Genomic DNA, 13280 nt, shown 5'->3' with positions numbered 1-13280 from the left:
ATCTGCTATGATATTATATTACGGTTATAGTAGTAGTATGAAATTGTGTTACAAACAATATACCATTGAAATGACAAGAACATTGAGAACAAAACCAACGTAAAGTAATTCCAACATAACCAATAAAATACTTAAAACACATCATAACACAATCAAACCAATATGTCGAGTTAAAAAACTCTAGTACATTAATAATCTCATAATAGTATAATAAAAACATAATGGTAGTATCATACGGTATTCATAATAGTATACTAATATATTACAATGGTTTAACACTTAACTGAAGTTACCGAGCCATTACATCGTAAACACGACATTAATTAAACATATCAAATCTTAGGGGGGTTTGGAAAATAACAACCATCGGAATCAATTGAATTCATTGAGTTTATGTCCTCGTCGCTATCATCTGGAATGCAATCGACTTCTTCGTCCGACAACTACACAACGCCTGCATTCAATCCTCACTTACAGTGGCATCAACAACTCAAACTTGTTCACCCCCACCCCCTGTTCCAGCATCATCAGAAACAACAAATTCATTATTATTACGAACTTGGGGCGACCCGTTATTCTCGACATACAAACAAAACCAACACATGTTGAAGCCTATTCATTCATAATAAATCATCATGTGCCTCGAACTGCGATAATTGATTAAATAGACTACCAAATACATTTCAATGTACTACATAATACATTAAAATCGACTGCTGTAAACAAACAAAATAACTATCAATCAGTTTCAACTTCATCAATTCGACCACACCAAATTTTTATTTCGATTACTGCGTCAACCAACTACGATACTCATATAAAACAACTCTGGTCAGAATACATGAACCCTCCTCTTGCGACTACGTGAATCCTCCTCCAAGACAAACATCATCAGTCAATAACGATGTATATATCACGACGTAAATTTTTTTAAAAACGATCTACATTAATACCAATACAAGATGACTACCACGTTGCAGTTAAACAAAAAAATTGACATGGTTTACCACTTCTGGTGGATGTCCTGCCCATCGATCGTTGCAACACCACAGATTTAGGGCTCGATTTCGGTTGGCGATTTAGAAAATATCTGCAATTAAACCAACATCACAGTTGATTAAGCAAAAACAGATCAACATATCGATGGGTGATGGCGTTTCAACAAGCGGCGAAGACGTACCACTGCCAGAGAGGTCGGAGTGCAGAAACGTCGATCCACCGTGTAGCGTGCTATCTTTCCAGGCGTATAATTTTCTAGTTTTTTTTGGGAGGTTGTAGAATTGGGTAGTGGGTTTTGTGGGGATAGTGTTTTAACGGGAAAATAGGGAGGGATTTGATATAATGTCAAAAGGTAAAGTAGCGTGATTTTTGGGATTTGATTGAGGGTACTGATGGAATTTAGAAAAATATGGGTTTTTATCAAAATGACAAATTTGAGTTTGAATCTACCCCTATTTTTTGTAAGACTAGGGGGGTTATATCTAATGACCCTAAACAAAATTATAAAAAAAAGAACACACGGTAGTAAGTCTTGCTGCCCAAGACTCATTGTAAGATTGAAATTTTAATTCCATTCAACATCTCCTACGATTTTTGTTTTAGAATTAATTAGAATCCAATTCAGATTCTATCTCCCCATTTGTCATTGATTGGTCAGAATATTTACTCCCCTAAATATATTGTACCTGCATGAACAAGGGTTAGCAAATTCAAAATAACATCTGCAAATATAAATTGTTGCAACAGTTCATCGAACTGTATAAGTTCTTAACAAAATTAACCTATGAAAGCAGATAGTTAATTTTTTACAAATAAACAGGAAACAAAAAGATATGCAGTAGCACAATCAATCTAAGAATCCCTTAGTGTCTATTCTCGACCAAAAGCAAATTCAACGACAATAGCTATCTCGATTATTACGAATTACTAATCTGAGATGCTAAATTAATCACGACCAAAGTCTGCGTGTAGTACGATTATAATGTTTTAGATCGAATTATTGTATTCCTACGCATTTAAATCTGGAACACAACATTAAGCATAAATCTCAATAATAGTTACCTAAGAGATTAACTATATTCCTATGTTAAAACAACAAAGGTTCTTTTACTGTAGTTCTAAGTGCTAAATCGATCTCCCGATTCATGCATTCAATAATAACAAGAAAGCACATAAAGTGGCCATTTTCATGCACTTAATAAAACGAGTAAAAGAAGTAATCCGAAATTAATACTCGCATAAAATCATAAAATTGAGTTTACGAATCACACATAGGGTTGGAATAAAATCCTAGATATAAAAACTTAGCTACTCATAGTCATTCTAAAAATCAAATAAACAAGGTTCATAAAGAATGTAAGGACTATGCTTGAATCTTCGACTATCTTCGTCTTCGCTCTAAGATTACATAAAGGACCCTATTTCCATGCTTGGTGTTTCCTTTAGATAGTGGTCAAAACTTGGCATGGAAAGCAAGGATTCCTTGTGCAGATGAACATTCCTTACTGCGCCTTTTCGCCTATTCCAACGGCTGTCCGAAATATAGTGTAAAAATCCGGACAACCATCTCGCTTCCAGAGATTTTCTTCTTCTTCTTCTTAACATCGGACGACCATTTGGATGTTAAGGGCTTTCCTCGGACAACCGTCCGAGTTCTTGCTCGCAAGTTAACTTTGACTTTTCCATTCTAGTCCAGTTTTTCTCCGTTTTTTTACCGTTTTGACACGCAATTCATCCTATATTCTTCACTTTGTACCTAAAACACAATAAATCAAGACTTTGAACACGAAATATCAATAATTTCATGAAAGTTAGGCATAAAGAAGTATAATTAAGTGTAAAATATACACTTAACGACAATATATGCTATCCTCCTAGCCTAACCCTAGACACTTAACGATCTTGTTTCAAACCTGCTCCCATTTCGTGTCTAGAGGTAGATAAATAGACATATCTCATTGCACTAATCGAAGGAGTTCATAGTGACTACGGGGGTCGAAGACCAAGAATTAAGTTATTTATACCAGGCATTCATGTTATGGCTAGTCCAATCTCCTGGTCCTTGCGGAAAGGAAAAAAGAATTTCACGCTCTTCCTTTCGGAAATGGAGGATTAGGGAAATCCTATTAATTGCAACTTTCTCCAAACTTCCGGGGAAAAGGACATGTCATATATATATATATATATATATATATATATATATATATATATATATATATATATATATATATATATATATATATATATATATATATATATATATATATATATATATATATATATATATATATATATATATATATATATATATATATATATATATATATATCAGTGTTCTAAAAATCGACCGAGGTGGCCGATTAATCGTTCTCCGAGGCGAAGGCGGTCCTAAACATTTACGATTTTAGTGTAAAAGTTTGAAAAATTGATTTTTTGCCTGTGAGGCGGTCAAACCTTTAAGGCGGGTGAAACTAGGTGGCAAAAATCGATGAAAAATCGATGAAAAATCGGTTTATATATATATATATATATATATATATATATATATATATATATATATATATATATATATATATATATATATATATATATATATATATATATATATATATATATATATATATATATATATATATATATATATATATAATTCAAAATAAAAGTTGGGATTTTAATAAAACAAATATGAGTATATGTTTTATTTTGTTTATGTGAACTGTTATTGTTAAAGAACTAATGATGTATGCCATGAATGTTCAAGAATAAATGTAAATTCAAAAAAATTGCCTTTTATTTATATTTTATAAGAATATTTATGTATTATGATCTTATTATTGTTAAACTTTTATTATGTTATTAGGATATATACATGATGGAGATATAACTGTGTTTAAGTATCTTTTTATATAAGTTTTGAGTATTTAGAAATATATTATATCAAATTATAAAAACCGATTTATTTTCGATTTATCACCGATTAATCACCGCTGCACCGATTAATCGTGAGTCAGTCCCTGATCACCTCCGACCGGATTACCGCTTTTTACAACCTTGATTTATATTAATAAAACTAAAAACCCTAATTAAACTAAGAAAATACTAAAAATTACCAAAAACAGCAAAAATGAGTTAAAGCCTGATACTAGTACATCTCGTAATTTTTGGAACAACCCACTTTACGGAATCCTAATACAATTTTTCTATGATTTGATATTAATTTTCTAAAACTTGCCTAAAATAGCAAAAACAAACTTTTAGGAGTCTAAACGACGTTGGATTGCTGAAATTTAACGCGATTCATGAGCTTTGTTGACGAGTTCTGTTCCTTGCACCGTTTCACTTGAGATAGAGTTCGTTTCGTACTCAAATACAATTGAGTTAGTAGAAAACCCTTATTTTTCCATAATTTCTTTCGATATTTTCACCAATGCCCATTAATAACTCTTCTCCGAATTAAATAATTATTTTGCAATTCGAATCAAATTTGACGTTCCATATCACTCTCCTCTTCTTCAAAAGAGCTTGACCTCGTGCTATGATCAAAATATAGCGATTTGTGTTCATTTGACAACAACTTCAAGTGCTCCACCAATCTTCCCGGCACAAAAATATCGCTTACAAAATCTTCCTCCAAACGAGGCATTAGAAAAATTGGCTCTTAACCAAAAATCCCAATGGCTCCACTAATTTCACTGATATAAGAACTTCATAGCAAACACTATCTACAATTAGATCACATACCTCAACGCAATCCACTTGTTCATTCTCTTCTCATGCACCTTCCTCTTCTTGAACAAATTCTGCAACTTTAAACTCTTCCTCAATTTTATTTTCAACACCCTCTTTAAACTCGTCGACTTCCCCTTCAATCTTGCTAACATTCTCTTCTACCCTATTGTCTCTCTCTTCAACTTTGTTGATGCTCACTTCAAGCTCATTGACTCTCCCTTCAAGTTCGTCGACGTTGACATTGATTTCGTTAATGTCATTGTTAATTATAGCTACACTAATTTTAACTTTTGCATCGACAATTTATTCTTCAACTTCGTCATGATCCTCCACCAATTTCGGAGGTTGAATAACGAACAGAGTATCTTGTGCCTCTTTAACTTTAACAACAGGTGGAACATCTTCGGTTTTTCTAGAATAACTATTTCACTTCTGATAATATTCCTCCCTCCATGCTAACCTTTGAGCCTCTCCAAGGGTGTAGAATGTATGCCATCCCATCCTAAGACGTATTGCAATATTCAATCCTTTCAAGTACCGTGAAATTTCCGTACTTTCAGATTCTTGCAGGTAATTTAAGTTTGTTAGACTCATAAACTCAGCAGTATACTTGTTAACTGATCTACTCCGCTGCGAACAATTACGATATAGTTGAAATAGATGTTGCTCGTAATCTAAAGGTAAAAAACGGTCCATCAATATTTTTCTCATCCTCCTCCATGATTGGATTGGAAATTTTTCTTGTCTAACTCTCTTCCTCTGTATTTCATCCCACCATGCGGCTGCACTACCCTTTAATTCACATCTAACCAATTTTACCATCTTATTCGGCAAAATATCCATCAATTCAAAATATCTTTCGACTTCTGATACGCAATCGATAAAATCCTCAACTTCAAGAAATTTTCCACTACAAGAAGAAATTTCAGCTCTTACCCGGTATTTATCACGACCCTTTTACCTCCTTGTAGGCGGGTTTTCTCCAAACTCTGAGTTGTCGCTCCCTTTTGAATAGTCGTCATACCTTGATTGAAGTTGAACAGGTCTATGATAATTGTGTCTAACATATGCACCTCGGGCTACACCGTCGGCAATCATCATGTTAGATTCAGTCCTTCTGTTGTTGTTGTCCAGGGCAAATCCCTCGCGCACCAACCAAAGATTTTGCAGTTTTTCAACCCCGCGGTCATCGCCACCGCAGTTGTTGTCTCCATGTTTCGCACCTGTTGCCATCTAACCAAAAAAAAACCTCGCTACTGATGCCAACTGACGCATAACAGAAGCACGGTAAAGAATTAATTGCAACGAATTAATCATATATAACAAAACAACATTCGGAATTCACCAAAAACTCTCGAATCCACTACAAAAATAGAGAAAACTCTAAATATTTTATTAAAATTTGAAATTATTCTCAAAAGTCCTAAGGCAGCTATTTATACTAATAAAACTGAAAACCCTAATTAAATCAAGAAAATACTAAAAATTACCAAAAAAAAAAGGCAAAACTAAGTTAGAGCCTCATTCTAGTAGGTCTCGTAATTTTGGGAACAACCCAATTTACGAAATCCTAATATGATTATTCTATAATTTGATATAAATTTTCTAAAACTTGCCTAAAATAGCCAAAAAAAAAACTTTTAGGAGTCTAAACGACGTTGGATTGCTGAAATTTGACGTTATTCGTGACCTTTGCTGATGAGTTTTGTTCCTTGCGCCTTTTCACTTGCGATAGAGTTCATTTCGTACTCAAATAAAATTTGAGTTCGTAGAAACCCTTATTTTTCAATATTTTCTTTCGATATTTCCACCAATGCCCATTAATAACTCTTTTCCGAATTAAATAGTTAGTTTGGAATTCGAATGCAATTTGACGTTCCTTATCAATTAGTGTATTAAATATTTATTTAATTAAATAACTAAAAGGGATTTTACTAATAAAATAAGGGCAAATGGCAAATATGTCAATGACAAGAGGACTTAATTAAAAAAGAGACATCCAACTTTCTTGTCTTCCAAATAAATTCACCTCATTCAAACTTATTTGCAAATAAGGAAAATCCTTTTATATACACAAAAATTACCCCGAACTCCTCGAAACCCTAATTCAACTCCAAGTTCATGATTTACACCCCAATTTAGCCTAATTTAACCAATTAACCAATTTTAACCCTTACTCTAATTTTGACCGTCGGTCAGCTACCATTGACCGCCGGAGACCGGCGTTGGCTTTTTTTTTTTCCGGTAGGTTAACCGTCTGTCTCCAGCGTCGAACTTTTTTTTTTTGGAAAACTTGTTTTTTTCTTTCAAAAATTATTTTAATTAATATTACTGTGTTGTTCTGCTGTATTACTGTCTCCGACGTTAATTTAACTGTCTAAGACAGTAATTTTACTGTATTAATTAATTTTATCGTCTTGGCCTGTAATTTTGCCGTCTTCGACCGTAATATTATTGTGCCCGACCGTAATATTATTGTCTCATGCAATAATATTATTGTTTGGGACAATAATATTAGTAAAATTGTTTGGGACAATAATATTAGTAAAATTGCTACTCGGGAAAGTAATATTCATAATATTACTATTCTAGACAATAATATTAGTGTTCGGGATAGTAATATTAGTAATATTACTATTTTGGCATTCAATATTACTATCTTAGACAATAATTTTGTTGTTAACGCATTAATTTAGGGAGAAAAAAAGTTTCAAAAAAAAGAAAAAAATAGTTAACGCCGGTTGACCGGTTGGAAAAAAATTCAAAAAAAAAAGTTTCCAATAAAATATTCAACGCTAGAATCTGGCCGGGAAAAAAGTTTATTGAAAAAAATTTATTCTCTTAAAAAATATATATATTTCAAAAAAATTATGAAAATAGGGGTTAATGTGATATATTTGTTCAAATCCGGGATTAATGTGCAATATTGATGAACTTAAAGTATAATGGATGGAATTGATGAAAAATATATTATGGAGAATATTTTAGAGGGAAAGACATGGGGATGGATTTAATTGCAGGACTGTTTTTTATCTGGACCTATATGCATTTATGTCCCTTATTATGGGCCTATTTGCCATTTGCCCATAAAACAAAAGGGTGTTGATCGATTCTTATTATATCCAACGAGTAAGGAGGGGTCTCACTAACAAGTCCACGGTTTTAATGCGTGACAAGAATATAACATAAAAGTGTGGAATGGTTTTAATGGTGCACGTCCTGCTCATGATCAATTGTAATTAAGTGTTTGATTGCTCTTAATGAGTTCTGAATAGGCATAAAATTCTGAATCGGTCAGACATAATCCATTAAGTACGTTTGGTGTAGACATCTTAATGATTCAATTGACCACTTACCGAATCAGTCGAAAAACGCTCGCTTATTGAGTCGGAGCTTCTCTAAACGGGTTTTTGACACATTTATCCCTACAAAAAATCGAGTTTGGCGACCAACTCTCTGTCTTTTACATTGAAACTCATATCCAATTAATTGATAGACCACCATAATTGTATCCTCCAGTTGACAACAACCTCTATCTCAGTTAGTCAATCTTCATCAAATTGGAGCAACAATGATAAAAGGCTTATGCTATTACGATTATTAAAAATAATTATGAAAAAAATCCTCGTGAGCAGAGATAATTGAGGCGGTGACGGTGGTTCTACCCTCCATCTGAAATTTATCTAGTCAAAAGGAGTGTATTCTAGACGGTGGTCTTGGGGTTGTACTCACTTACCAATTTTTTTATTCTATTATATTGTGGCTGAAATATTACAATGGGTAAAATCTTCATTTCCATTATATTATTTTATAACGAAGAAATGTATGACTCTTTAACACCACATATTTTATGATTTTTTTTAACATAAAAAGTAGTATTAATTCAACTATTAAATAATTTATCCTTGGGGATAATATCGTAATCTTAAATTGTTCAGATATATAATTATCAAATGAACTTATTTGTTCAACATTAAGCATTCAAATAATATTCTTAATCATTCACCTATGTATTCAGTATTCGGCATTAAATGCTTAATTTTATCAAACACAGTAAGATTTGTTTAATTTTCTTGTTATATACTCCCTCCGTTCCCTATTAAGTGTCGTTTTTAGCTTTGCACAAGGATTAAGAAGCTCAATAAATGTGTCTTGATTTTAGGTAAAATATATTAGAAAGACTAAAATAACCTTGATTATTTAATGATGTGATAAGAGAGAGTTAATATTTATAGTTGAATTAATAAGGTTAAAACAGGAAAAAATGCATTTAATGCGGTATTGGAAATCTAAAGTGACAGATAATATGGAACAAAAATATTTTTAAAAAGAGACAGTTATTGTGGAACAGAGGGAGTACTAGGCAAGCCGCCTATTGAAAAGTTGAGTGTTTTCAAAGAAAGCAGACGCAATTGTGTTTAAAAAAAGTATATGATATCTACTCGACCATTTTCATATTGTATCGACCAAACACAAAATTAATTATATGCCCACCGACAATAATGATTCATCTGTTGTAATTAATTCATCAGTTGGTTATTCAATGATGAATAGACGGTCACTAATTCATCCTAACTCTCATAATGAATGTTTCTAGTCATTATTTTGTCCAAATTGACGCCCCATCTTCTGGCATGGAAATGGAGAGTCCTACTCGCACCTATGGTACATCACAAATCATCTATTCTTGGGCAACCTTCACATCTCCCATTTTCCTTTTCTTTTATTTTTAGTAATCTTATTATATTTACTAGTAATTGTACCCGTGCGATGCACGGGACAACAAATTGCATTGTTTTGATGTTGTAAGAATATAAACAAACGTTTGATGTATCGTATGATAAAAATTCTATTATACTGGAACATTATTAAGTATACTACACACAAAAAAAAAGGACATAACTTTACTGTTGAATAATTTTCTAAATGAATTGAATCAGCTAATACCAGTAGATTGAAAATTTAAACCAGGAAAAAAATCATCAATTATGTCTTTCATGTTGAGCTTAAAAGTAATTAGATTTAATAACTAAGTTAACATAATCAAAACTAAACTCTCGACAACATACCATCGTAAAAGGCCATCTATACATCTTGCATCGGAACTAAGCCCTTCTCCACTGCCTCATTTTAAAGCTGTTTTGCCACGGGAATTAACAATTGGAAAATTAAGAAACAAAAATAAATACAAACAATAAATTAAATATCGCATACAAACAATAAGTCTTGAAGGTCGACTTCCAATAGCTTGTGGCTCCGCCCATTTTTTGTTAATTTTCTCAAATCATCCCTTTTAATAACATGTCCAATAACATATAAAATGAAATAATTGTTATACATAAAATTTGAAAACTTTGGTATAAATTAATGAAACACATAATTTAACAAAATGAAATTACCTATAAGCCATGATGGAAAAAGATGTAAACTAATTGCCACACAGTAAATAGGATGAAGAAGAAGATAAGAAACAAAATCTAAAGTCAGGTTACCAAAAGAAGAAGCCTTAGGTAGGGAAGAAATAAAATTCAAATGTTGCAGACATTCTGTAAAACGATGTCACAAAATCCGCTAGGGATGAAAATCAGATTTATTTACCCTTTTTCTATAAAAATATGATTAAAATGAGATAAAAGTTGATAAAAATAAAAAATAATATTTAGGAGACAAAGATCTGATAAAAATAAAAAAATAATATTTAAAATAATATTTAGGGGATACAAATATGATAAAATTCGAAAATAATATTTAAAATAATATTAAGGAGATAAATTTGATAAAAATTGAAAATAAATTACAAATATGACATTAGGGTTTCTTAGGGTTGCCCTAGCGTTTCTTTCTTTTATATATAAGATATCTAGGTGATGAAAAATTGACGAAAATCGATAATAATATTTAAAATAATATTTAGAAGATAAAAATTTGATAAAAAATAAAAAAATAATATTTAGGAGATAAAAATCTGATAAAAATCGAAAATAAAAATTAAAATAATAGTTAGGAAATAAAAATTTGATAAAAATCGAAAATAATATTTCAAATAATGTTAATGAGATAAAAGTTGATAAAATACGAAAATAATAATTAGAATAATATTTAGGAGATAAAATATGATTAAAATAAAAATTATTATTTAAAATAATATTTAGGAGATAAAAATTTGATAAAAATAGAAAATAATATTTAGGAGACAATAATCTGGTAAAAAACAAAATTAATATTTAGGAGATAAAAAACTAATAAAAACATGATAAAACTCGAAAAAAATATTTAAAATATTATTTAGGAGATATAAATTTGATAAAATTCGAAAATAATATTTAGGAGATAAAAATCTGCTAAAAGTTGAAAATAATATTTAAGATTATAGTTAGGAGATATAAATTTGATAAAATAAAAAAAAATATTATTTATAATAATATTTAGGAGATAAAAAATTGATAAAAATAAAAAATAATATTTAGGAGACAAAAATCTGATAAAAATAAAAAATAATATTTAAAATAATATTTAGGGGATACAAATATGATAAAATTCGAAAATAATATTTAAAATAATATTAAAGAGATAAAAATTTGATAAAAATTGAAAACAAATTACAAATATGACATTAGGGTTTCTTAGAAATAATAGTTAGGAAATAAAAATTTGATAAAAATCGAAAATAATATTTCAAATAATGTTAATGAGATAAAAGTTGATAAAATACTAAAATAATAATTAGAATAATATTTAGGAGATAAAATATGATTAAAATCAAAATTATTATTTAAAATAATATTTAGGAGATAAAAATTTGATAAAAATAGAAAATAATATTTAGGAGACAATAATCTGATAAAAAACAAAATTAATATTTAGGAGATAAAAAACTAATAAAAACATGATAAAACTCGAAAAAAATATTTAAAATATTATTTAGGAGAGAAAAATTTGATAAAAGTCGAAAATAATATTTAGGAGATAAAAATCTGCTAAAAGTTGAAAATAATATTTAAAATTATAGTTAGGAGATATAAATTTGATAAAATTAAAAAAAATATTATTTATAATAATATTTAGGAGATAAAAAATTGATAAAAATAAAAAATAATTTTTAGGAGACAAAAATCTGATAAAAATAAAAAATAATATTTAAAATAATATTTAGGGGATACAAATATGATAAAATTCGAAAATAATATTCAAAATAATATTAAAGAGATAGAAATTTGATAAAAATTGAAAACAAATTACAAATATGACATTAGGGTTTCTTAGAATAATAGTTAGGAAATAAAAATTTGATAAAAATCGAAAATAATATTTTAAATAATGTTAATGGGATAAAAGTTGATAAAATACTAAAATAATAATTAGAATAATATTTAGGAGATAAAATATGATTAAAATCAAAATTATTATTTAAAATAATATTTAGGAGATAAAAATTTGACAAAAATAGAAAATAATATTTAGGAGACAATAATCTGATAAAAAACAAAATTTATATTTAGGAGATAAAAAACTAATAAATACATGATAAAACTCGAAAAAAATATTTAAAATATTATTTAGGAGATATAAATTTGATAAAATTTGAAAATAATATTTAGGAGATTAAAATCTGCTAAAAGTAGAAAATTATATTTAAAATTATAGTTAGGAGATATAAATTTGATAAAATTAAAAAAATATTATTTATAATAATATTTAGGAGATAAAAAATTGATAAAAACAAAAAATAATATTTAGGAGACAAAAATCTGATAAAAATAAAAAATAATATTTAAAATAATATTTAGGGGATACAAATATGATAAAATTCGAAAATAATATTTAAAATAATATTAAGGAGATAAATTTGATTAAAATTGAAAACAAATTACAAATATGACATTAGGGTTTCTTAGGGTTGCCCTAGCGTTTCTTTCTTTTATATATAAGATTTGAGTATTCATTCTCCTTCTTCGTTAATAGAAAGAAATATTTAGTTTTTTATCTATTACCAATAAGTCCATTATGGGCTACTTATTCATATTTATTTCTAAAACTAATTTACAAAAAAATTCAAATAAAGTCCAGCGTTGTGTAAAAAATTAAAGTAGCCCTAATATTTTGATATACTTCAATTTCATCAATTTAACCTCAATTTGACATAATTTCACTAAATATTCAATTTTTACCCCTAACCAGATTTTGACTCCAATTTTGACTATCGTTGTCCTTGACCGTTGGTTAGCAACCGTTGAATTTTCTTTCTGCCGGCACTGTTGACCGGCGGTCAACGCCGAACTCTGGCAGTGTGGACTTTTTCCTTTTTCCTTTTTTTTTTCTCAAAATTTGTTTTGGCCCTGGTAAAAAGGTAAATTAATGTGGTTGACAGTAATATTAACTATATTACTGTTTAATACATTAATATTACTATCTTCTTGTTTACATGTGTAATATTGTTATATTACTACCTAGTACATTAATATTAACTTGATTTTTGGCCCGTGAGATGCTAAAATTTATTAAGTTTTGGCCCGTGCGCTTCACGGGATTGAAGTAAAATAAATACAAAATAA

This window comes from Erythranthe guttata, chromosome 4, assembly GCF_056151865.1.
Source record: "Erythranthe guttata isolate IM_541 chromosome 4, IM_541, whole genome shotgun sequence".
In the NCBI taxonomy this organism is placed as follows: domain Eukaryota; kingdom Viridiplantae; phylum Streptophyta; class Magnoliopsida; order Lamiales; family Phrymaceae; genus Erythranthe; species Erythranthe guttata.
Note: the sequence above shows the minus strand (reverse complement) of the source record.